Here is a 27,096-nt window from a genome sequence, read left to right on the forward strand (position 1 = left end):
GGTAACGCATTCCAGTGTTTCACCACCCTCTTAGTGAAAAAGTTTTTCCTAATATCCAATCTAAACCTCCCCCACTGCAACTTGAGACCATTACTCCTCGTTCTGTCATCTGCTACCATTGAGAACAGTCTAGAGCCATCCTCTTTGGAACCCCCTTTCAGGTAGTTGAAAGCAGCTATCAAATCCCCCCTCATTCTTCTCTTCTGCAGGCTAAACAATCCCAGCTCCCTCAGCCTCTCCTCATAAGTCATGTGTTCTAGACCCCTAATCATTTTTGTTGCCCTTCGCTGGACTCTCTCCAATTTATCCACATCCTTCTTGTAGTGTGGGGCCCAAAACTGGACACAGTACTCCAGATGAGGCCTCACCAATGTCGAATAGAGGGGAACGATCACGTCCCTCGATCTGCTCGCTATGCCCCTACTTATACATCCCAAAATGCCATTGGCCTTCTTGGCAACAAGGGCACACTGCTGACTCATATCCAGCTTCTCGTCCACTGTCACCCCTAGGTCCTTTTCCGCAGAACTGCTGCCTAGCCATTCGGTCCCTAGTCTGTAGCGGTGCACTGGATTCTTCCATCCTAAGTGCAGGACCCTGCACTTATCCTTATTGAACCTCATCAGATTTCTTTTGGCCCAATCCTCCAATTTGTCTAGGTCCTTCTGTATCCTATCCCTCCCCTCCAGCGTATCTACCACTCCTCCCAGTTTAGTATCATCCGCAAATTTGCTGAGAGTGCAATCCACACCATCCTCCAGATCATTTATGAAGATATTGAACAAAACCGGCCCCAGGACCGACCCTTGGGGCACTCCACTTGATACCGGCTGCCAACTAGACATGGAGCCATTGATCACTACCCGTTGAGCCCGACAATCTAGCCAGCTTTCTACCCACCTTATAGTGCATTCATCCAGCCCATACTTCCTTAACTTGCTGACAAGAATACTGTGGGAGACCGTGTCAAAAGCTTTGCTAAAGTCAAGAAACAATACATCCACTGCTTTCCCTTCATCCACAGAACCAGTAATCTCATCATAAAAGGCGATTAGATTAGTCAGGCATGACCTTCCCTTGGTGAATCCATGCTGGCTGTTCCTGATCACTTTCCTCTCATGCAAGTGCTTCAGGATTGATTCTTTGAGGACCTGCTCCATGATTTTTCCAGGGACTGAGGTGAGGCTGACTGGCCTGTAGTTCCCAGGATCCTCCTTCTTCCCTTTTTTAAAGATTGGCACTACATTAGCCTTTTTCCAGTCATCCGGGACTTCCCCGGTTCGCCACGAGTTTTCAAAGATAATGGCCAATGGCTCTGCAATCACAGCCGCCAATTCCTTCAGCACTCTCGGATGCAACTCGTCCGGCCCCATGGACTTGTGCACGTCCAGCTTTTCTAAATAGTCCCTAACCACCTCTATCTCCACAGAGGGCTGGCCATCTCTTCCCCATTTTGTGATGCCCAGCGCAGCAGTCTGGGAGCTGCCCTTGTTAGTGAAAACAGAGGCAAAAAAAGCATTGAGTACATTAGCTTTTTCCACATCTTCTGTCACTAGGTTGCCTCCCTCATTCAGTAAGGGGCCCACACTTTCCTTGGCTTTCTTCTTGTTGCCAACATACCTGAAAAAACCCTTCTTGTTACTCTTGACATCTCTCGCTAGCTGCAGCTCCAGGTGTGATTTGGCCCTCCTGATTTCATTCCTACATGCCCGAGCAATATTTTTATACTCTTCCCTGGTCATATGTCCAACCTTCCACTTCTTGTAAGCTTCTTTTTTATGTTTAAGATCCTCTAGGATTTCACCATTAAGCCAAGCTGGTCGCCTGCCATATTTACTATTCTTTCGACCCATCGGGATGGTTTGTCCCTGTAACCTCAACAGGGATTCCTTGAAATACAGCCAGCTCTCCTGGACTCCTTTCCCCTTCAAGTTAGTCCCCCAGGGGGGTAGGCACTGCAGTCAAGTGCAGTCTCAGCATGTGCAATTTGTACTGTCTCAGTGAGGTGTACACTGTAACAAATAGGATGATTGTAATATGACAGGAGAACCATCGATCTCAGCTGTTTTTTGTTTGCACCAATCATATGGTTATTTGTTTTCCTGTTCATTCTGAAGAGCTAAGCAAATGAGCATCCACCAACCGATCCTAAAAGAGGAAAACATACTGTGAGCTGTGCATAGACTTAAAAACATGAACGCTATTGATTAAGGATGGGGTGAATCAACTCTTTTTTAGGCTGCATCTACACCACGAGCTAGGGGTGTGATGCCCAGCTCACAAACTCATGCTAATTCCATAAGAGCTAAACAGTAACATCTGAACAGTAACGTAGCACAGGGAGCGGTGGCATGGCTTAGCCTTGCAGAGTACGCACCCTGGCATTCAGGTAGATTTGTAACCAGCATGGCTAAGCCATGCCGCTGCTGCCTGTGTTACTGTGGCTACACGACTATTTATATTAGTGCTAGTTCTTATTGACTAGTTTGAGTACGCGTATGCGAGCTGGGACTCCTGTGCATAGCTCCTAGTGCAGATGTAGTTCTAGAGTCTTCTGACATCAAACACCAGTCCTAAACGTCATCAGATACTAGCTACAGGTCTGACATAACTCTGAGACAAGCTAATGGCAGACTTTCCATGAACTGAAATGGGAGCTAAATTGGGCCTTATGAATTTAGAACGAAATCCTAAAATACGTGGCTTGTTTTTTATGTCATGTCCATTCATTTCAGGAGGAGTTTAGTGGGTTCTGTTGGTTTTGGAAAGTAATCTGAATGGAAACTAAGGGCTATGTACCCCTTCCTCCAACTCTTAACTGTTGATTAATTATTTGTAGCTGTCGGTACAAATAGATGCCGTTTAAGATGGTTGTTTGAAGTAACCGATTTCTGAATAATAATTGCCACAAGGTATATATAAGTTCTATCTTGTTCTTGCTCTGTTTTTGTTAACTGTTAAAGTTATTCTACTGTCAGTCCTCTGCCAGAATCCTACCACAGTGTCCAACACGAACAAGTGGTTTTAAAGGCTTATGAGTAGGGTCATAAACATGATTTCTGCTTGTGGAATTGCTGCTTGTACTAAAACTCCTCAAGTCCAATGCACATTTGGCACTAGGCATGTAACTGTACTTTCCCAATCCTTGCCCATATGTTGGTAAATTCTCTGTAAATCTTTATTTTCCTAATGAAATCACTGAATGGTTCTGCACTCTGATTCCTGCCTCTATCCAAAAATAGCATGAACCTTATCTGACCTCATGATGTAAGTAACTTTCTACACTTGAGTTGATAGTGATAAACCTGGGGTTGTGTGCAGTCACCAAGAAAACTAAACCACTTTAATCAGGGCTAGTTGAAGTAGAAAGCAAACTTGCCTGTTTAAACTCTCTCAAATCCACCATAATCATATAATCTGTTTCACAATCAGGACAGGTTCTGAATACAGCATTTATTATGTACCATCTCTTACTCTGACAGTTTCTCAATATTTTCCTGTTGTGATGGGGAATCGCTTTTATGAAGGACAAAACAGGGCAATGTTACGTGGTGCCATAAGACTGTGAGGGGAGTGAAAAGACGAGTGAGAAATGTATTTATTTTTCAATACTGGTTTTAAAATTAACCCCCATCCTGCAGGTTTCATGAGTTGCTTGCTACAGACAGTCTGTTGCTTTCTTTCTTTTGTCCTGTCTCCTTTTCCTATGAGTGCCTGTTGCTCAGATGACTTTTCCAAACACGCAGCAAGAAATTGCATTCCTGAATACAATTCCAGCTCTGTGAGAACTGAAGATGAGTTCTATCCCCCCCAATTATCTCATGCTGTCTGGTTCTTGGATAGACAAAATTCACTGGGCTAAGGATGTGCTCAATCCACACTGCCAGTATTTATCTGAATATGGAATAATTGGTCTTGAAATTCAGCAAATGCTGATTGTAAACACAGTTGTGCTGTGAAGTATGTATGTGTGAAGCGGGGCAGTGAACCCACCCAATTCTCCTCCCACCTCTCCTAGTGCAAGCAGCCCAGGCCAGAAGGAGGAGAATTTGGAGACGAGGGGAAGTGGCCAGCAGAAGGATGTTGGGATGTAGCTGAGTGACTGGCTGGGTGGGAGTGGAGTCTTTAGCATGGGAGAACAGTGGCAAGAGAGTCTAGGGATCCTCAATCGTGAAAATCCCAGATTCATTCTCCAGAATAAGAATCTTTCTGCCAAGAAAATTGGCATACCTGGATGAGTTGGAGATCTTTAAAAAAAACTCCCCACTCCATTTCTATGTGTGCTTCTTAGTGACTGGCTGCATTGCTCATGGCTACTGTCCTTGGTTATTTTTTTAAATTTGCATTTGATGCCTTTTAAAAAAAATAGTGTGGCTACTGATCCCTGTCATGTGACAGAGATACTAGGCTTTTTATAACACTGACTTGTTTATTATGGGAGCCAAGAAATAAAAGTCAGTCTCTGCTTGCACTCCTTATTACAGTAGGCTGTGGTCTCTTGACCCTGGTGGGCCATTGAAATGTGAAGGGTCAAGTCACTGGTTTTGTGTGCAGGGTAAAAGCCTAGATGTTGCTGACGTGAACTAACAATTAATGGTGATCTGGGGGGATGGTCTGTAGATCCTATGTGGTGGCTGGGGGACTACTTTGAAGGAATTTGTAGCACGTAGGTGGTGGGTAAGAAGATTCCTGGTGTGGACAAACGGCACCCTCTTTCATCCTTTCTGATGCTCCTTATTGTTATGTGGAGATCTATTTCTTTTCCTGTAGCGTGAGTCCCCCACTTGCTGTGTGGAATAGGTTGCAAATTGCCACGGAAGATCTTTCTCTTGTTGCCCAGTATGTCCTACAGGAAGAGGAATAACCTTGCGCCTCCCAAAAGGAAACCAATGTGAAAGTCTGCAATGTCATAACCCCTCTTACTTGCATTGAACCCTAACTCCCCTCACATTCTGAAGGCATTTAGTCTTTATCCCAAGTCTATGAGGTCACATAATATGAATATTTCTTTTTCTCACACCATCCTCTGAGGAAAACAGTTGGATTAATGTTATTCCCTTTGGTGCCCTGTATGTCTAGGAGATGTCTACAAAACAGCACACAAACAGTCCTTGGAATGGATGAGAGTCACTTTTGGTCCAAATAACAACGGAAGCCCATCATACACCTAAATAAACAAGCATGCATGCCAATGAACACATTCATTTACAGGGCAATGTTAGTGGTAGAAGTAGTGTTCTGCTCCCTGGATTCTCAGGCTGAATGCTTTTTGACATGCAAATTAAAGGAACAGCTCTGCTAGGTTCAGCCACTAGACTCGTATTTTCCCCATAATAACACTAAAAGCAATAGCTTACATTTATCTAGCACCTTTTATCTAACCATCTCAAAGCACTTGACAAACTTTACTAGGTCCCCTCACCCCTGTGAGAAGTCTGTTTTCCCATTGTACACATAGGTAAACAGAGGTATGAAGTGGTTAAGTTGACTGTTTTATTTTCAAGGATCTGATATGATTACTGGTTGTAAAGCATACTGTAAGAAAGAATGGCAGTGAAATGTCTAGAGTGGGGGCAGGGGGGACGGGACGGGACGGGACTGGGAGTCAGGACTCCTGACTCCTGAGTTCTATTTCAAACTTTGTGATTCACTATAGAATCATAGAAATGTAGGGCTGGAAGGGACCACAAAGTCATCAAGTGCAGTCCCCTGCACTAAGGCAGGACCAAGTAAACTGAGACTATCTCTGGCAGGTGTTTGTCCAAGCTGTTCTGAAAAACCTCCTGTGATGGGTTCCACAAACTCCCCTGAAAGCCTATTCCAGAACTTAATTACCCTTATAATTCAGTTTTCCTAGTGTCTAAACTCAATCTCCCTCACTTGTAAATTAAGCCCACTACTTCTCATCCCACCTTCAGTGGACGTGGAGAACAGTTGATCACTGTCCTCTTTATAATAGCCCTTAACATATTTGAAGACTATCAAATACCCCACTCAGTTTTCTTTTTTCAAGACTAGGCATGCCCATTTCCCCCCTCCCCCCCTTTTCCTCACAAGTCAGGTTTTCTAAACCTTTTAGCATTTTTGTTGATTTCTTCTGGACTCTCTCTGATTTGTCCACATTTTTTCTAAAGTGATGGACACACAGTACTCCAGTTGAGGCCTCAGCAGTGACAAGCAGAGCAAGACAGTTACCTTCCATGTTATACATATGACACTCCTGTTAATACATCCCAGAATGATGTTAGCCTTTTTCACAACTGCATCACATCTTCAGCTGTACTGCCATCTAGACAGTTATTCCCTATTTTTGTAGTTGTGCATTTGATTATTTCCTTTCTATGTGTGGTACTTTGCATTTGTCTTTACTGAATTTCATCTTGTTGAAACAAGACCATTTCTCCAATTTGTCAAGGTCACTTTGAATTCTAATGCTGTCCTCCAAAGTGCTAGCAATCCCCTCCCAGCTTGGTGTCATCTACAAATTTTATAAACATACTTTCCACTCCATCATCCAAGTCATTAATGAAAATATTGATTAGTACAGGACCCAGGACTGACCCATGTGGGACCCTGTTAGATATGCCCTCCCAGTTTGACAGTGAACCATTGATAACTACTCTTTGAGTATGGTCTTTCAACAAGTTGTGTGCCCACTTCATAGTAATTTCATCTAGATCACATTTTCCTAGTTTGCTTGGAAGTATGTCATATGGTACTGTGTCAAAAGCCTTATTAATATCAAGATAGATCACGTATAATGCTTCCCCCATCCACTTGGCTAGTAACCCTGTCAAAGAAGGAAATTACATTGGTTTGGCATAACTTGTTTTTGATAAATCCATGTTGGCTATTCCTTATATCCTTTTTATTCTCTAGGAGCCTACCAACTGATTGTTTAATAAATTGTTCTGGTATCTTTCCAGGTATCAAAATCAAGCTGACTGTTATATAATTCCTCATGTTTTCTTTGCTCTCCTTTTAAAATGTTTGTCTTTGGGCAAGTCATGTAGCCCTACTTTTGTGAACACGTCCAGTAACGTTGGGTACCTCAGCTTTTGGGTCCCCAAAATACTGTGCAGCCTAGAAAATGTAGGCCTAAGCAACTTGCCCAAGGTATTATTATTAGACCATTTGCACTCCTGCATGGGGTGTAAAAAACTTGTTTACTCCCCTGTGGGGGCTATCTACACGGCAAGAGCCAGCCTGGGGCGGGGGAGAACAGCCAGTGTGAGATGGAGTGGGCAGGCAGAAGTGAAGGAGTCAGCCTCCCCCCAATGCACTAATCAGCACAGTTGAGCTTGCATAAAGGAAGAGAAAAGTATAATTGTTGCTACGGTCACTGGGAGGTCGGTAAAACAACATTCAGTCGTTAACTGACGACACTGGTATGTTGGTTTCAGAGTAACAGCCGTGTTAGTCTGTATTCGCAAAAAGAAAAGGAGTACTTGTGGCACCTTAGAGACTAACCAATTTATTTGAGCATGAGCTTTCGTGAGCTACAGCTCACTTCATCGGATGCATACCGTGGAAACTGCAGCAGACTTTATATACACACAGAGATCATAAACCAATACCTCCTCCCACCCCACTGTCCTGCTGGTAATAGCTTATCTAAAGTGATCATCAAGTTGGGCCATTTCCAGCACAAATCCAGGTTTTCTCACCCTCCACCCCCCCCCCCCCACAAACTCACTCTCCTGCTGGTAATAGCCCATCCAAAGTGACAACTCTCTACACAATGTGCATGATAATCAAGGTGGTATGTTGGTGGATTTGCTGAAACACAGAGCACAAAAAACACCAGCACTTATCGGAAGCACCATGTGAAGGTTGTTGTCTTGCAGGCAGGATTCCAATGTAAGTTAAAGACAGGAATTGCCCTTTTTGATCTGTCCTTGGCATATGACACTGTCTGGAGATAGGGCTTCCTCCTTAAGGTCTCCCATGTCATTCACTGCCGACAAACGATCCGCCTCTTGGCGGCAATGACTGGGGACTGCTGCTTTAAGGTACATCTTAATGGCCAGATTGGTAGACCAAGAATTCTTAACTCAGGCATCCCGCAGGACTCTGTCATGGCCCCAATACTTTTTAATCTATACACTGTGGATATACCAGCGACAGAGTCAAGGAAATTAATGTATGTGGATGATATTGCCCTAGCTGTTCAGCATACTAGCCTCCATACCATCAGCTGCACCCTAACCCGAGATCTTAGCACAATGGCTGATTATTTCCAAAGCTGGAAACTTAGGTCTAATCCAAAAAACCCCATGGTAACTGCTTTCCATCTGAACAATAAAATGGCTAATACCAAACTTGATGTGCAGTTCTGTGGTAAGAGTGTCAGCCTCGAAGCTAATCCAAAGTATCTTGGTGTTACACGGGACTGGAGTTTGACCTTTCAACAATACCTTGAGAACACCTGTGTCACTCTTATCAGAAAATTGTCTGGAACATCATGGGGCTCCATCCATGGACCATACAAACCACAACAATTTCCTTGGTATAGTCTGCAGCTGAATATTGTGCACCAGTGTGGTCTCACAGCAGTCATACTCAACTCCTTGACACTCAACTCAATAATGTTATGTGAATAGTGTCGGTGACATTCAAATCTACTCCAGTTGACTGGCTCCCAGTGCTATCGCACATACAGCCTCCACAGATTAGAAGAGCTGCTCAGACATCTCGCTTTCTTAATCATGTCAATGCAAATATGAGGATCCCACTGCTCCATGACCTGCAGAACCCGCCAAAGATGAGATTAAAATCCTGCAACCCTCGATGGAACCATATCAAGATCTGTACACTCAACTTTGATACTGAGGCTCAATGGAGAGTCACATGGAACACTTTGATCGCTCAAACCAGAAAGCTCATAGTTGATCCTGTTGAGGACCCACTGGGTTTTGATTTATGTTGGAAAGACTGGTGCAGATTGACTCGCAACAGGACATCTCATGGGAGATGTGGACAAACCCTCTTTAAATGGAAAATGAGGCAAACACCTGTATATGACTGTGGTCACCAGGCACAAATAATAGAGCACATCATATCTGAATGTCCCCTTTGTTCTTTTGCTGGGGGCCTGAAGGACATTCACCACCTCACTGCTGTGGCAATGTGTTGGCTATCAAATTTAGATATAAATTTATAGTTGTTGCTATCTACCCAAGCCATACGAAAGAAGAAGAAGAAGTCATTCTTCTTGTACACTTCTCCTTGTACACTTTATTTCCACCATGCAGCAATGGGTAAGCAGGGCAAGAATTATGACTCAGTGTAACAATCCAATCCTTGTCTTGCTTCTGGGGCAAGCACCTTTGTGCTGCAGCAACCCGTTGGTCATTGTAGGTTACGCCTCCCTCTCTGTGACCAATCCCCAGAGGGTGGGAGTCTATTACAGTTCTCTGCATGAGAACTTGGCTCTTTAATTCAAGCTGTAGCGACCTGGCTCAGTCCTCAATGTGTGGGCCCCTCAGTATGGTGGCTGTCATGTTACCTCTTACTAGGGCAGGACTGCAAGGTGCCAGTCCAGAGGCTGAGTCTGAAACAGAACCCAGTAACCCAATCCCTTCCTTTGTCGACTTTCCTGTAGGAAGGAAGTGCAGTATGCTCGATAATTAGCAATTTCATATATGTCTATGATAATAACACAGTCATTTCAAATGAAAGAAGAGTGAGAGCCATCATGTGGGATTCAAGGAGTTAAAACCCTTTTGAAACAAATTTTAAAATCATATTAAAACCTATCCCTCTAAAAGGTTTTGTTTCACCTCAAGAGCATCCCTCTTTTGCGGCTGTCCATTGAGTTAAGGGCTCTTTGTATAATAACTCAATCTGTATCTCCGGTCAATGAGATACAGCACCTGCACATTAAATATATATTTCCTCTTGTGGCTCTTTGCTTTCAGATTTATTGTCCCATAATTATCTGTTCTGGACCATACTTGTTAGCTACTTAGTCTAGATATTTATAGGCTCTAAATCCTTTTATATCTGACTACAGATTTGCTGAAATTGTGTTTAGTATAAATTGCAAAATTGGAAACCTTATTTTGTAAGTCGGCCATTTCATTACACAGATCAAAAGCTGGGGTCTTAACAGTGATTTTTATGTTATTTTCCTGCAATCTCATTCCAGCTTGAACTTTCCTTTCCTTTAACCTATATTTTCCAACCAACATGGAATTTAACCTTCAATACTGAATTCTGTCAGACATTCTCTTGTATGCTAACTAGACAAATGTAATATCCAAGGCAAATTTTCCAAATTATTGTATCCAAAGTATACAAATGTAATGTTTCAGCCAAATTATCTGGCATGATAATAATGTCCTTAACTTTCAACAAGTTAGGTCCTGAAATCATGCTGGCTACACTGAATCAAACTGTTTGTTTTTTAAAAAAAAATACCCTCATTCACATTACCTAATTCCTTAACAGACTTTTTAGGTGCCCCACTCCCAAATTAAATCAAACGGAACCTTTGACTTCCTCCTATTTTTCACATCCCCTTTAAAGGTCGTTTGCTTAGCTAGCCCTCAAGAATCTCTATGACTCACATCAAATCTGTAATAACATTTTGTACTCTACCTTCCATTCCAGGACCACAAAGTGCTTCACAACTGAATTAATGAAATAGGCTTGCTGTTGTGTATTATCCCTCTTTCGTTAAATGACTTGGTCTTGGTGCACAATGGGGAAGGGAACCCAGGTTGCCTGACTCTTAATACTGTGCTCTCACCACCAGATATGCTGCTGCTTCATTTAGCAAATCTGTGTATGCTGAAGTTTCCTGTCCATGCAATATGTGCTCTAAAAAAAACCATGGGTCATATCAGACCTGGGGTGCCTAATGCAACTCCACAGAATTCACTACCTTGCCAGCCGTAAGTGTAATGTCAACAGACCCTGCTCGTGGGCAGGATTGAACCTGGACCTCTGGAGCTTAGTGCAGGAGCTGCTACTGCATGAGCTAAAAGCCAGCTCCCTATTAGCTAACACTGTAGAGCAGACTCATTTTATCTCTCTAAGTGGTCTCGGTGCCACTAGATGGGACAGAACACCACACCCAGAAGGTGTGTGGGTTTCATACTTCCCCTAGCTGAGGAAGCACATCCCAAGCTTCAGAGACTTCCCAGTTGAAATCCTGGACAATCCCCCACTTGTAACGCCGACAGACCCCGGTTGTCATCAGCCAGAATCGAAGCTGAGGCCTTTGTGCAGGATTCTCTAGTGCATGAGCTAAAAGCCAACTGGCTGTTAGCTAAGGCTGTAAAGCAGATTCATTTAGCTCTCGGTGCCACTAGATGGGACAGAACACCAAACTCAGAAGGTGTGTGGATTAATAAGCACCTAGAAACATTATTTTACAATCCTTTGCTGATTTGTCTGCCCCATCTTCTGAACTCATGAACTCTCACTTTCCTATCTCTGTAAGGAAAGGTCCAAAGTAATAATTTGGTGCTCACTATCTTGTCTGACCCCCTTGTGATCATCCTTTACAGGACCTTTTCTATCCCCATGAGATTCCTGTGTATCTTTTATTCCCTGCTGAGCTGCTGTCTACTTATTATTCTGATTGATGCTAATTATTTCATTGAGCATTAGGCCCTGGGAGACAGGATTTCCTGATGTTGGCTGCAGAAGCAGACTCCTGACGCTATTGCGCGTGGTGTGAGAATTGGGGAAATTGGTGACTTCTGAAGGATAAATTATATTTTTGTTGACTTCAGCTTTTGTTTACAATCTACACAATACTTCCCCCCCACCCCCGCATCATAGCATTTCTGGGTAACAATAATTGCATTCAGCTGTCCTGAACTTGTTTTCAATTGCTCCTTATTGGCTGCTTATTTAAAGCCATTTTAAAGCTGCAGGGGGGCTTCATGCCTTTCTCACTGCCCTTTCAGCTTTCTTGACTGTATATGATTATTAAACTCTCCCTACATAGATACCTGGGTCCTTGCTTGGAATACCTGTCTTGTATCCAAAGTAGGAGTATGGCTCAGATCCTCAAAGGTATTTATGGGATTTAGGCAGGGCCATCCTTAGGATTTATGGGGTCCTACGCAGTGTTATTAAACTGGTGCCCCTATGCCTGACTTGGGGCACAGACAGCACCCCCGCCCGCAAACCCCCAGAAGAACACCCCCCCACCCCATTGCTGACCCACACCAAGCTTCATACGCAGCAGATGCTGTGACAGCCTGGGCTCGCAGCCAGGGGCGGAGGGATGAGGCAGCAAAGGAGACCGAGCCACCCAGCCCACCTCATGTCAGCGGAGAGTCACAGTTCCCCGCAGAGACTCCTGTATCCTCTCCCTCAGGCAGAATGTGCCGCACCAGTGCATTCGGCTCCGTAAATATGGCTTCTGCCTAAGGAGACTGCAGCGTGCGCTGGCAGTGCGGGCGCCGATCCACTTTTACCTGCTGTCCCGGTGGTGTCCCAAATTTTCGGGTGCCCTACGCAGCCGCATATGCTGCGTATGCCTAAGGACGGCCCTGAATTTAGGCACCTAAATGTCTTTGAGGATCTGGGCCTCAGTCACTAGTAGAGTCCAGGGTCAAATAGTATTATGCTACATGCAGTCTTCTTGACAGCATGCACTTCTTATCCCTCTCAGCATAAGAATAACTGAAATCCCACATGAATCATGAGCTTTTTTTTTTTCTTTCTCTGAAAATCTCTTATCTGAATAAACATTTCCTGGTCTGCTTGAGTTCTCATACTGCCCAGGAGGTTTAACACAATTCAGCCTGAACAGGGTACAGAGTATGGGTGATTTATGATTTTGTGGACAAGGCTGCGGATCTCTTTAGTTTCAATTAAACAATAGAAATATGGAAAAAACAAAGGGCACAATTTAGAATAATCATGGGATTCCGTCAATGTGAAAGAGTGAAATGAAGTTCACTACAATTCATATATATGTATAAAAACATACATGTGTATGTATATAGAGGTGATATCCATGTGATTAAATTGGCAGAATATAAATGATTGAGTTATCAAGTACCTAGGAATGTATCACCTGCCCCGTACTTATTCTGAGCTTCTAAATCACCAAGCATCTTCCAACAGCTGTCAGTATTTTGTTTTGTTGTTGGTTTTTTTTTTAACTTTTTAAAATAATTACCCTGCCAGAGTTTTTTTTTAGTATTTCCTTCCCCTGAAATCACCCTGCCTGAGGACTTTTAAAGGTGTTTTAAATCAATTAGTTTTTTTTCTTTTCCTTATGATGCTTACTCGTTGGGCTCAGGATAATTGAGGCACCTGGCTTTACAGAGAGAGGGATAGAAAATGTCATCCCTAATAAAATCTTGTAAAATTCCCTAAAATATTTTAAAAATAGTTCTGTGTAACATACAAAATATGTGATAAGGTGTCATGGTTTGTTGCCCTCTGTTGGGGATAACTTGCATAAACCACTTGTAGCTTTGTTTGCAATGTTGTAGCCATGTTGGTCCCAGGACATTAGAGAGACAAGGTGGGTGAGGTAATAGCTTTTATTGGACTAACTTCGATTGGTGAAAGAGACAAGCTTTTGAGCTTCCATAGAACTCTTCTTCTTCAGCTCTGGGAAAGGTACTCCGAGTGTCAGAGCTAAATATAAGGTAGAACAGATTGTTTAGCATATGGAGCTTACATGCCATAAGAATCAATTCAAGGTGAAGTGGGCAGTTATGACCTCTGTAATTGTAGGACAAAGGAGGATTAGTGGTTACAGATTGTTAGTAATGAACCATAAATCCAATGTCTTTATCAAGTACATGATTTTTAGGGTAGCCTCGTCACTACAATTGGCACTAATTGCCACTCAGTAGAACTGAACGAACATAGAAACTGAAGTACTCCATCACACATTTAGAGATGGTCCCTTCAGGACAGGGTTGAGGCAGACAATGCATGGAGGCTTGCTCTGTTGGCTGCCTCTGCTTATCTGTTGGTGTGGTTATGTACTTAGGGAATGTATGATGATGTGGTATTAAGGCTGCATTGCCCTGAGTCTGGAATCATACTAATCCTCACAAGTGGCAAAGTTATGAGTGACAAGGTGGATGAGGGTAAAATAACCATAAAATAACCATAGTGATCTGGATCATACCTCAGTTGTCTCTCATTTTAGTCCTAATGTTACTATTGCCCTCACTTTTAGTGTTGAAAATTGTTTCCATCAGAAATAAAGAATCATGAAGTGGAAATTATGGAAAGAGCTAATTACTCAAAAGGCTAGATTCACTAAAGGACTTAGGTGCCTAACTACCACATTAGGTGCCTAAGTCCCTGATTTAGGCACCACTAGAGTTTGCAAAACCTCTGCTCAGCTGCCGCCTCCCCATGTAGGCACTTAAACTCACTCAACACCTAAATTTCCACTGTAAAAGTCCCTAGACACCTATTTTTCTGCCCCAGCATATGCATGGTGCCTCACTCTAGGTATTGGAATGCCTAAGCCCCAGTGCAATCCACGAACCAGGGAAAAATAGACACTCCTCCACCTAACTTGCCTGCAGGGCCCAATCTGATAGGTATGCTCATATATCACCTAACTCAACACAAAACAGCTGGGGTGGGGGAAAGGCAACCTTCCTCATAACTCTTAACCCAGGGGTTAACATACTTGTCTGGGATGTGTGAGAGACCCCCTGGTTCAATTCCCCCCTCTGTCTGTGGGGAGAAAGGTAGCAGATCCCTTTTCAAATCTTCTCATGTGCGTGTGCTACTCAATTTGGGGGCACCTCTTAAACAGGGGGCCTGTATCAGATTGCCCCTTTCCTCTCCCTGGACAGCCTTGCTCCCACTTCTAGGTGAGTGCCCTAACCACCAGGCTACAGAGTCATTCTCACTCTCTCTAGCCCAATGACTCCCTAATTTATCTAAAGTGGAACAACTTCAACAGGCAAGACTGAGGGAGCCCCACATCAGAGTATCCCGTAGCCTGGGATGGTTATAGAGGTTTATGAGGCAGCTGCTTCCAAGCTGATGGACGTAGTCCTTTATCTCAAACAGCAGAGGCTCATGCTTTTAGACCGGGTCCCAGCTTCAGCCCCTACAGATGACCCATGTTAGATGCAAAAAGAAAAGGAGGACTTGTGGCACCTTTGAGACTAACACATTTATTTGAGCATAAGCTTTCATGAGCTACAGCTCACTTCATCAGATGCATGCAGTGGAAAATACAGTGGGAAGATTTTTATATACACAGATGTTGTTTCATTTAAATGTAGGAACTGATTTTGACTGTTACTGACTTGCTGTGTGACTTTGGACAAGTCAGTTTCTTTACCCCTCTGATTTCTACCCCAAAACCATAAAATAGGGATAATAATGCTTACCCACTTTTATAAAGAGCCTTGAATTCTTCAGATGAAAGAAGCTACTATGTAAGTGAAAAGTATTATTCTTTCAGTTACAACATATTTGAGGCATAACTAAGTGCAAAAAAGGCTCCAGATTCATAGATCTGTTAAACATTAACAAGTTTTTACTACAGAAATGCAGGATGGAATAGGGTGACAAGCCTATTTTCCATACAAAAAGAGTATATGAAGCCAGCAGCCTTTCCAGTGTAACAAGGTGTTTTGAAATGCTATTAAAAATATTGTTCCTTTCAGTTCTAAAGAAATGTCAAGCATCTGAGTTTATGGACTTGTCTTACAGATATTAGATTAAGCAAATATTTCTTCTCTTGCTCTTTTACAAGTTCTCATATAAACTGTAAAGTGCAGTAAAAGCATGACATCTCTTTGCTAGTTTGAAATGGTCTACCCTGATAGCTCACCAGAGGACCTAATTACAAGTCCTCTGGCACTGTTATGGGTTGCTAGGCAGAAGGGAAATGTCACAGGTTAAACAAAGTGGACAGTCTTTTTCTAGCTTTACATATTCTTTCAATGGTGTGAAATCCATGTTAACAATCAGCTCACAGTGAAAAGGTCCCACTTAAATATTAGCACAAAGATTCACAGGATTGTTTGTGTACCGTACTTGAGCCAAAAAAAAAAAAAATCCATTTCCCCAAACTTTACCTAGATGCTTGAAATGAGCTTCTTGCAAAGATGTTGTTAAAACCGCACAAGTCACATAACAAGTCACATATTATCAATATGAATTATATCAAGCAGTGAGTAGGTTAAAGACATGCTGAAAGAAAGTTTTGGGGAACACATTTAAGCAAACCACGAAGAGGATTTCTTTACAGAACAAGTTTTGTTTTGTTTTTTCTGGTGAGCAGACAGATAAGAACAGAAGCTCAGTTTGAGAACAGCAATGTCTTAAACAACTTTAATATTGTTCATTACTTCCTCTCTACTTGTATCTTTCAGATATAATTTTTGAAAACTTTAGAATGTTCTCTTTTTAGCTTTCTGCACTGGGGTTCTTTAATTAGGGGGAAATCCTAGATGCTGCAAGGTAACTGTTCTGTTGTTCAAGGCCTCTTAAACTTTGTTTTCCTGTGTGATTCCCCATGTATTGCGCTGACCACACCATAGGCACCAAGCATCTGATGAGAAACCTTGACGTCTGAGCAGGACACTCAAGACACTACCTGAGAGAGATTAATTTGATGTGGTGATTAAAATGACAGCCTTCACTAGAGCTTTATTGACCTGAGAACTCCCTAATTATGGGAAAAAATTCTCCCAACTATTTTGTCCCTCAGAGTTCACTTCAAGATTGCTGCAGGCTCTCTCCAATAGAATTACTTCAGACACATGCTGCTTTTTCAAATATTACACACACTCTTGAAACATGTATTTGTTCCTTAGGTATGTAAACTCGTGAAAGCTCCAATTCTAATGGGTGTGTACTTAATGTATACATATATGGCTTAATTTTATATCTGCTATCATTACAAACCATACAGGTAGAACTAATGGACCAAGCTTTTTAAGAAAAACAGACTCCTAATGGTAACATCAAGGATTGAATTGCATAATGGCTTTGTAAAAGAGTAATTCATCTCCCTAGAATCTTCAACCCAGGTCTGACCTCTTTGTCTTAAGGCTTTTTACTCCCTTGCATAGCTCTATGATTTTGCCTGTACACCCACCCCACCCCCCCCGACTCTGCACACTTTCATACCTGTGGAGAGTAGTGGTTCCACTGACCTTCCTCCTGCCCTATAGCTGGAGTGATGATCTGGGGAAAATAAGAGTGTTTAAGCTGCACCCCATGCTTCTATCTCTCTCTCCCACCCCTAGGCACCTAAGGGCTGAGCATCTTTTCCAAAATTCCCTATATCCCTATGGAAAATGACAAATGAATGTTAAAAATGTAAACCATATAGCTTAGTAAATGAGAATATTTCACCCTTGGAAGAGTTAGTCCATGTCTCTTAATTTGCAGGAACAAACACTCTAAGTAAAATTTCTTTACTAGTCCTGATCTTCTTGCCTTAAATATAAGGTTTATAAGCAGTAAACCAAACATATAAAATATAAATACGATATAAATATGGCCAAATACACAGGTAAAATAACTTCTCAGCTCCTACTTGATATTCCCATGTTTATACCACCCAGGATTGCATTAGCTCTTTTGGCCACAGCATCACACTGGACGCTCACAGGCAGCTGATTATCCACCATGACCCCCAAATCCAGTTCAGAGTAACTGCTTGCTAGGCTAGAGTCCCCCATCCCATAAGTATAGCCTGCATTCTTTGTTCCTCCCAACAATGGCAGCTGTTCCAGACTTGTTTATGAAAGCAGGGGATATTCCCCTGTAAATAACCGAGGGCTCATGGCAAGATTCAAGGGCTCCTGATCCAGGAGAAAGTGATGAATAAACTCCCTATAACTGGGAGCTGCTGGGTGGCAGACACAGCATGTGTCTCAGGCTCTAGCAGCTTGACCAGGGGCCTCTCTCTGTTCTCTTCCTGTAGTTTATATGCTTAAGGGCTTCAACTTGTCCATATTGTGAGGTCTCAGTTTGCCTCCTCCATGTGCTATTTAAGTCCAATGAGCTGGGTCACCCACAATGTACACTGTCCTCTGGCCAGAGGACACATCACCACAGGCACTATGGATGAAGGTGTTAGCTTGTAATTGCAGGATACTTACTCTACGCTACTACATGATCCTCCTATGCTGCATCCATTAAAACTGGCATAAATCAGCTCTCTGGTCTGTGGTGGAGAAACTTCCCTCCCAACTTCTGAACAGTTTTAAAACCAGTTGGAGTCTTAGTATAGATCAGCAGCCTGAAGCAGCTGGAAAATATCCCTTCATCAGGATGTAGATATAGATCAGGTCTCTCAGCAGCTTCCACAAGCTAATCCACCCTGGTGGCCAAAGTCTGCTCCTCATAATGAAAATACTACCAAATGACTCCTCGGCTGGGCCTGTGGATTTGGTGGATGCACCCCCAGACAAACCAGACCTTGCTCCACTCCTGCATCAGCCACTGGCACACACAGGTTCATCTCTCTGGCTGAATGCTGTTGCCCTTGGACTCTAAAGAAAGCTCAGCCACTGCTGCAGCGACTTCCTTTTTTTCTCTTCTCCAAGCTCTGGTAAGTGGCTCTTGCAGCACTTCAGACTGCAAGTAAGGGAGCAAGAACATCCTTCCTCCCACTGATGGACCATGTTAACCCATGAAAATATGAGAAGAACCATGAGAGTTTGTATACAATGCTGCTGACCACTGGGTACTGACCCCTGGGTCATTGCTGGCCAACCTGGTCACCAAGGTCAACCTTCCACTAGTGGAGAAAAATAAGATAGGTGAACTGAGAACTGAAGACCGACCAGGTTTGAGTAGCGACTGCAGAACTTCCTGGCACCATTCCATGGGGCACTGCAAGGTTGATCTGCACAGAGATGGGGATCCTCACTTAAATTTGTCTCTTGTAGTCATCACATAAAATGTCTAACTTCCTTCTTGTATTCACCATAAGAAAAACAGTCTATTTTGGAGTGTGCTTCCAGGAACTGTAAATAACCCATGTTGAAATGTTCCCTTACAAAAATAGATTTTAGTAGGTGCAAAGTTAACAAGCAACACAGTTTACTTGCTGCTCCTATTCTTCATGAAAACTACGCTATTCAACTCTCTTAGCAAAGCTTAAGACATGCTTTATTGTGGTAGCATTTCAATGTCTGACCCAGTGATCTGAAGGGGATGCAATGAAAATGCCAACACAATTTTAACCATAGTGATGGAACAGGCCTCTGTAATACAAGCAAATGAAACAGACATTAGGTTGATGGAAATATTTCAAAGGGCAGACACAGACCATCAGCCCTGTAGGAAAACACTTAATATGAAACTCCACAAGATAGCTGACTGTGAATCCTCAACTTCAAAAACAAAGATTGGCCTTTGAAACCAGGGGACACAGGGCTGGAATGAAACCCCCAGCCATAGCAATGTTTTGGCCTCACTTTTGATCAAGGAGCTTTGAGCTAAGGTGGAAGTTATTTGATCAGGCTAACCTTTTTGGAGAATAATTGCTGGCTTAGAATTTATGAGCTGTTAATAATTTATTGTAATAGAAGGTGCCCTAGCAGCAAGGCAGTGCAGGAGTTGGGAGAGATTTGTATTTGAAATGAGAGAATAGGTTACCATGGGGAAGGGTTTTTTTGGTGCAATTTAAAGAAGGGTGAATTGGATTGGGGGAAAAAGTAATAATCCCCCCTACTAATCATCTCAACCTTCAATTATTTCTAGGAACTAAGTCTCACTGAATTCTTGTAGGATTCTGAAATGTTGTGATCCATTTTTTTTCCATTTCAAGGTTCTAGCTGGGGCTGCAAATGAGAAGTTGCTTTCAAGTGTTGCTGGTTAGGCAAGGAAATGCTGAAAATTTTGTGAGAGATCCTGTTCTCATAAAATGTCCAGCCCAGCTTTGTAAATTTAGTAGGTTTGGCTAGTTCAGATAAGCTTTGGAGAAGCATCTGCATACTCACTCAAGCTGAACCCACACTCCAGACTGTGGTGTATGTAGCTTCCTGCACTTTGGAGATTTTGATGGTTTGAAATGCTTTCCTGACCCTGGTATAATGAGGAAAGTGGAAAAAACTATTGTGTCTCTGTAGTTATTCCTAGTGGGAAAAGAGAAGCACAGACGCTTGTCTAAGGGATGCTGAATGGGAGGAATTCAGCATTGACTCTCTGGTTGCATGTAAATCAGTAAACATGAAAGCCTACAATGCCCAGAGACTTGCTGGCAAATAATTTACAAGGGATGCTTTGCTGATTATGAGGACTTAAGGTAAATATCTAGCCTAGTGAAAGATACCACTTTGTGATACCACTCCTGCACACACAAGCTATGTCTGCAAGGAGAAGAAAAGCTGCACTCCTTTCTCAAGCTAGGTGCTTGCATAGCTTCCATCACAGTCCTATCTGAGCTGCTCCCAAGCATTTAAAAGCAGAAATAATTGTTTCACAAGAAGGTGTTCATTAAGTGGCTGCTGTGGAATGCTTTGTCTGAGCCTTGCCTGGCCACATGTCAGCACAGAAGGTCCAAAGCAGCATTGTGTAGTCGTGTATGTCCCTGAACGTATATCTGCCCCATTCTCATCATTTCTCCCTCTAACTCACCTAGTTTGCTGATGTGTCTGGCAAAGGCACAGTCTATAATCTACTTTCTGGTGTTAGGGATGGTAAGGGATCTAAGTGTTGCTCCTGCCAGGGCCGGCTCTAGGCACCCGGCAAAACAAGCAGGTGCTTGGGGCTGCACATTTTGAGGGGCGGCATTCCAGCGCCGGCCATCCCGCCCCTAGAAATGTGCCCCCGCCGCCCCAGCTCGCCTCCGCCCCGCCTCTGTCTTCTCCCCTGAGCGCGCCGCAGCCGGTCCGCTTCTCTCCCCCATCCCAGGCTTGCCACACGCCAAACAGCTGTTTCGCGCGGCAAGCCTGGGAGGGAGGGAGAGAGGAGAAGCCAAGCGGCGGCGCGCTCGGGGGAGGCGGCGGTGGTGGAGCGGAGGTGAGCGGGGGTGGGGAGCGGTTCCTCTACCCCCACATTATTTCCCCCCCCACCCTTGCTCACCTCCGCTCTGCCTGCTCCCCTAAACACGCTGCCTCTCCCTCGCCTGAGAGGGAGCGGGGAGAAGCGGAGCGGCGGTGTGTTCAGGAGAGCAGGGGGAGCGGAGGTGAGCTAGGGCGGGGGGTTGTGTGGGGGGAACTGCGGCAAGCCCGGGGGAGGAGGCGGGGCCGGGGATTTGGGGAAGGGGTTGGGAAGGAGCGGAGTTGGGGCAGAGCTGCGGGTGAGGGGGCACAAAAAAAGATCGGGGGTGGCCAAAAATTTTTTTCCTTGGGGTGGCAAAAATCCTAGAGCCAGCCCTGGCTCCTGCACAGGGTCCCAAATACGCAACCAAGTTCAAAATCTTCTCAGCTGATTCCACTCACTCCAGGTTGAGCACCTTTGCCCATCTGGGGCTATTAGCATATGCTAATCAATCAATAACATGTAAAAAGAACAGGAGTACTTGTGGCACCTTAGAGACTAACAAATTTATTTGAGCATAAGCTTTTGTGGGCTACAGCCCACTTCCTCAGATGCATGCAGTGGAAAATACAGTAGGACAATTTTATATACACAGAGAACACGAAACAATGGGTGTTACCATACTCACTATAACAAGAGTGATCAGTTAAGGTGAGCTATTACCAGCAGGGGAGAAAAAAAACCTTTTGTAGTGATAATAAAGATGGGCCATTTGCAGCAGTTGACAAGAAAGTGTGAGGAACAGTATGGGGGAAAAATCATAGAATCATAGAATATCAGGGTTGGAAGGGACCCCTGAAGGTCATCTAGTCCAACCCCCTGCTCAAAGCAGGACCAATTCCCAGTTAAATCATCCCAGCCAGGGCTTTGTCAAGCCTGACCTTAAAAACCTCTAAGGAAGGAGATTCTACCACCTCCCTAGGTAACGCATTCCAGTGTTTCACCACCCTCTTAGTGAAAAAGTTTTTCCTAATATCCAATCTAAACCTCCCCCACTGCAACTTGAATAAACATGGGGAATAAATAAATAAATAAACATGAGGAAATAGTTTTCCTTTGTGTAATGACACTTCCATTCCCGGTCTTTATTCAAGCCTAATTTAGTTCCACCATGATTTCAACAATTTCCATCCCACCATCAACCTCAGCCTGGACCAGTCCACACAAGAGATCCACTTCCTGGACACTACAGTGCTAATAAGCGATGGTCACATAAACACCACCCTATACCGGAAACCTACTGACTGCTATACTTACCTACATGCCTCCAGCTTTCATCCAGACCATACCACACGATCCATTGTCTACAGCCAAGCTCTATGATACAACCACATTTGCTCCACCCCCTCAGACAGAGACAAACACCTACAAGATATTCTTACCGCTACAATACCCACCTGTTGAAGTGAAGAAACAGATTGACAAAGCCAGAAGAGTACCCAGAAGTTACCTACTACAGAACACGCCCAACAAAGAAAATAACAGAACGCCACTAGCCATCACCTTCAGCCCCCGTCTAAAACCTCTCCAACGCATCATCAAGGATCTACAACCTATCCTGAAGGACGACCCATCACTCTCATAGATCTTGGGAGACAGGCCAGTCCTTGCTTACAGACAGCCCCCCAACCTGAAGCAAATACTCACCAGCAACCACACACCACACAACAGAACCACTAACCCAGAAACCTATCCTTGCAACAAAGCCCATTGCCAACTGTGTCCACATATCTATTCAGGGGACACCATCAGAGGGCCTAATCACATCAACCACACTATCAGGGGCTCGTTCACCTGCATGTCTACCAATGTGATATATGCCATCATGTGCCAGCAATGCCCCTCTGCCATGTATTTTGGCCAAACTGGACAGTCTCTACGTAAAAGAATAAATGGACACAAATCAGATGTCAAGAATTATAATATTCAAAAATCAGTTGGAGAACACTTCAGTCTCTTTGGTCACTCGATTACAGATCTAAAAGTGGCAATTCTTCAACAAAAAAACTTCAAAAACAGACTCGGAGAGACTGCTGAATTGGAATTAATTTGCAAACTTGACACCATTAAATTAGGCTTGAATAAAGACTGGGAGAGGATGTGTCATTACATAAAGTAAAACTATTTCCCCATGTTTATTTTTTCCCCCTACTGTTCCTCACACGTTCTTGTCAACTGCTGGAAATGGCCCATCTTTATTATCACTACAAAAGGTTTTTTTTTTTCTCCTGCTGGTAATAGCTCACCTTAACTGATCACTCTCGTTATAGTGTGTATGGTAACACCCATTGTTTCATGTTCTCTGTGTATATAAAATTGTCCTACTGTATTTTCCATTGCATGCATCCAAGGAAGTGGGCTGTAGCCCACAAAAGCTTATGCTCAAATAAATTTGTTAGTCTCTTAGGTGCCACAAGTACTCCTGTTCTTTTTGCGAATACAGACTAACATGGCTGCTACTCTGAAACCTGTCATTAACATGTGTGACTGATAGCTGCATGCACAGATGTGCTGCAAATGGTGGAGCTTTTCAAAAGATTCTTGAGACCAGAACCTACAGAATGGCTGCAGCAGCAGCCTCTGTGTCCGGGGATGGCTCCAGGCCTGAGGGCAGAGACTCCACTCAAAATGACAGGTTTCAGAGTAGCAGCCGTGTTAGTCTGTATCCACAAAAAGAAAAGGAGTACTTGTGGCACCTTAGAGACTAACAAATTTCTTGCTGTAGCTCACAAAAGCTTATGCTCAAATAAATTTGTTAGTCTCTAAGGTGCCACAAGTCCTCCCTTTCTTTCCACACAAAATGAATTCCTCAAATGATGACTGATCTTATAGAGGAGCTTGCTGCGCAGTGAAAATCTCTGTGGCCACAAGTCCAGGCAATGGAGCTGAGTTGTGAGGGACTGGCTGTGGACCCAGGCTGTAAATTAATGGTCTGGTCAGCAGGGACAAGAGCCTTGAAGAAAAAGTGGAGATGCCTCTGCCAGCGATAGAAGATGGCTGAAAGTCTTCTTGCAATGTGGGGGGCTGCAGAACACATTCAGAGTGCCCTTGAGCTGACTTCCCAGGATGACATTATCCTGACCACCATCCCAATGTCTGTCATCACTGGGATAAGGCACCTATCATAGAATCATAGAATATCAGGGTTGGAAGGGACCCCAGAAGGTCATCTAGTCCAACCCCCTGCTCGAAGCAGGACCAATTCCCAGTTAAATCATCCCAGCCAGGGCTTTGTCAAGCCTGACCTTAAAAACCTCTAAGGAAGGAGATTCTACCACCTCCCTAGGTAACGCATTCCAGTGTTTCACCACCCTCTTAGTGAAAAAGTTTTTCCTAATATCCAATCTAAACCTCCCCCACTGCAACTTGAGACCATTACTCCTCGTTCTGTCATCTGCTACCATTGAGAACAGTCTAGAGCCATCCTCTTTGGAACCCCCTTTCAGGTAGTTGAAAGCAGCTATCAAATCCCCCCTCATTCTTCTCTTCTGCAGGCTAAACAATCCCAGCTCCCTCAGCCTCTCCTCATAACTCATGTGTTCCAGTCCCCTAATCATTTTTGTTGCCCTTCGCTGGACTCTCTCCAATTTATCCACATCCTTCTTGAAGTGTGGGGCCCAAAACTGGACACAGTACTCCAGATGAGGCCTCACCAATGTCGAATAGAGGGGAACGATCACGTCCCTCGATCTGCTCGCTATGCCCCTACTTATACATCCCAAAATGCCATTGGCCTTCTTGGCAACAAGGGCACACTGCTGACTCATATCCAGCTTCTCGTCCACTGTCACCCCTAGGTCCTTTTCTGCAGAACTGCTGCCTAGCCATTCGGTCCCTAGTCTGTAGCTGTGCATTGGGTTCTTCCGTCCTAAGTGCAGGACCCTGCACTTATCCTTATTGAACCTCATCAGATTCCTTTTGGCCCAATCTTCCAATTGGTCTAGGTCCTTCTGTATCCTATCCCTCCCCTCCAGCGTATCTACCACTCCTCCCAGTTTAGTATCATCCGCAAATTTGCTGAGAGTGCAATCCACACCATCCTCCAGATCATTTATGAAGATATTGAATAAAACCGGCCCCAGGACCGACCCTTGGGGCACTCCACTTGATACCGGCTGCCAACTAGACATGGAGCCATTGATCACTACCCATTGAGCCCGACAATTTAGCCAGCTTTCTACCCACCTTATAGTGCATTCATCCAGCCCATACTTCCTTAACTTGCTGACAAGAATACTATGGGAGACCGTGTCAAAAGCTTTGCTAAAGTCAAGAAACAATACATCCACTGCTTTCCCTTCATCCACAGAACCAGTAATCTCATCATAAAAGGCGATTAGATTAGTCAGGCATGACCTTCCCTTGGTGAATCCATGCTGGCTGTTCCTGATCACTTTCCTCTCATGCAAGTGCTTCAGGATTGATTCTTTGAGGACCTGCTCCATGATTTTTCCAGGGACTGAGGTGAGGCTGACTGGCCTGTAGTTCCCAGGATCTTCCTTCTTCCCTTTTTTAAAGATTGGCACTACATTAGCCTTTTTCCAGTCATCCGGGACTTCCCCGGTTCGCCACGAGTTTTCAAAGATAATGGCCAGTGGCTCTGCAATCACAGCCGCCAATTCCTTCAGCACTCTCGGATGCAACTCGTCCGGCCCCATGGACTTGTGCACGTCCAGCTTTTCTAAATAGTCCCTAACCGCCTCTATCTCCACAGAGGGCTGGCCATCTCTTCCGCATTTTGTGATGCCCAGCGCAGCAGTCTGCAATCCACACTTCATTCTTCAGATGGGGAGTCAAGGAGCAGGGAAGCATCAATAACATGATTGTTAATTTTCACAGCTAAGCCTCAGGCCACAAACTCAGAGTGGTACATGATGCTTTCTTTAGTATGCAACAGCAGCTGCATTATCACTCTTTCCATGTTAACAAAGACCTTATCCTACCCCTACTCCAGCCTCTCCAGGTTTGAGGAGTCAGCTGTCCTACAGAGATGCTCCACTTCTTCCGCATCTCCAAACCTCATAGAATTAGTATGGGTCTTTTAGAAAAGCCAACCCAATGTACTGTTCAGCCAATACAGTGGAAAGAGATTTAGGTGAATGCGTGTCTGTGACTTTAATGCTTCCTCGTGTCTGTATGCACACCAGTGGGGCAGCAGCTCATCTGTCCAGATGAGTTGGCATGCTTTAACATAGGTTGGCCCAAGGCCTCTGTGTGGGAAGAAAACACTGTAAGGATGGTGGGTGTCTCCTTCAGACAACCATCACCCTTCTACACTAAATAGAACATGTTCTCCAGGCCCAACAGATCTCCTGGAGAATACAACCCAGACTTGCCTTCTCTAATGGACACCACTGTCTCACAACATTCACCTAATGCCAACCAGGCTCCACAACAGACACAGTCCCAACTTCTGTCCCAATCTTGGTCCATTGCTGCTGCTTCTCTGCATCTCAAAGTGCCCCTGTCCAGAGAGGCAGTGGCTGGCATAGGCAGCCAACTTCTAAGGTGGCAGCCGCAAGTAAATACTAGTACAACACTTTTCCCCATCACCCACAATGGGCACTGTAGACTCAAAGGAACTATGTTTCTTCAAGTCAAGACTGGGCGCCTCTCTGGGAGGTCTGCTTTCATCTAACACAAGTTATTGGGCTCAGTACAAGGGTAACTGGGTGAAACTTAATGGCCTGTGATATGCGGGAGGTCAGGCTAGATGATCTAATGGTCGCTTCTGGCCTTATAATCTATGAATATGAATGTATCTGACTTTCTTTGCAAATCACTTCCAGCATGACTCACTGCCCTGATGAATGCTGCCTCTGTGTACCATAACCATCTGTGTGCACTCGTCCTCTTCAAATGATTTTGGTTTATTTTTTACTGACAGAGATGGTGGCAACAGCTTGTCCTTTATTGTCCTTACATTAAGAACCCTGGGGTCTGTCACTGCCCTCTGACCTGTCCATTTGCTTCCTGTTCCTACTGTCATAACACCACCACCATTAACTCCTCATGCTCTGGAGGGATGACTGCATTGGTATTAGCTCCCTCAGGCAAAGGTAGCACAAATCTGATGGTGATGTGTAGCATGCAACATTCCAAGGATATCCCATTAACTGTTTCAGAGAC

The 27,096-nt window shown here is 44.0% G+C and overlaps 2 long non-coding RNA genes across 3 annotated transcripts in view; one reads left to right on the plus strand and one right to left on the minus strand.

The window, feature by feature from the left end:
* LOC140911185 (uncharacterized) overlaps positions 1 to 27,096 on the plus strand; it is a 466,388-nt gene that overhangs the window by 27,232 nt on the left and 412,060 nt on the right. The window lies entirely within an intron of this gene.
* Positions 1,223 to 27,096, minus strand: part of LOC140911187 (uncharacterized) — a 40,419-nt gene continuing 14,545 nt past the window's right edge. For both annotated transcript variants that reach the window (XR_012158859.1, XR_012158858.1), the window contains one exon: positions 1,223 to 2,148. This is a non-coding gene — a long non-coding RNA (uncharacterized lncRNA). The remainder of the gene's footprint in view (positions 2,149 to 27,096) is intronic.

This window comes from Lepidochelys kempii, chromosome 5 (assembly GCF_965140265.1).
Source record: "Lepidochelys kempii isolate rLepKem1 chromosome 5, rLepKem1.hap2, whole genome shotgun sequence".
Taxonomy (NCBI): domain Eukaryota; kingdom Metazoa; phylum Chordata; order Testudines; family Cheloniidae; genus Lepidochelys; species Lepidochelys kempii.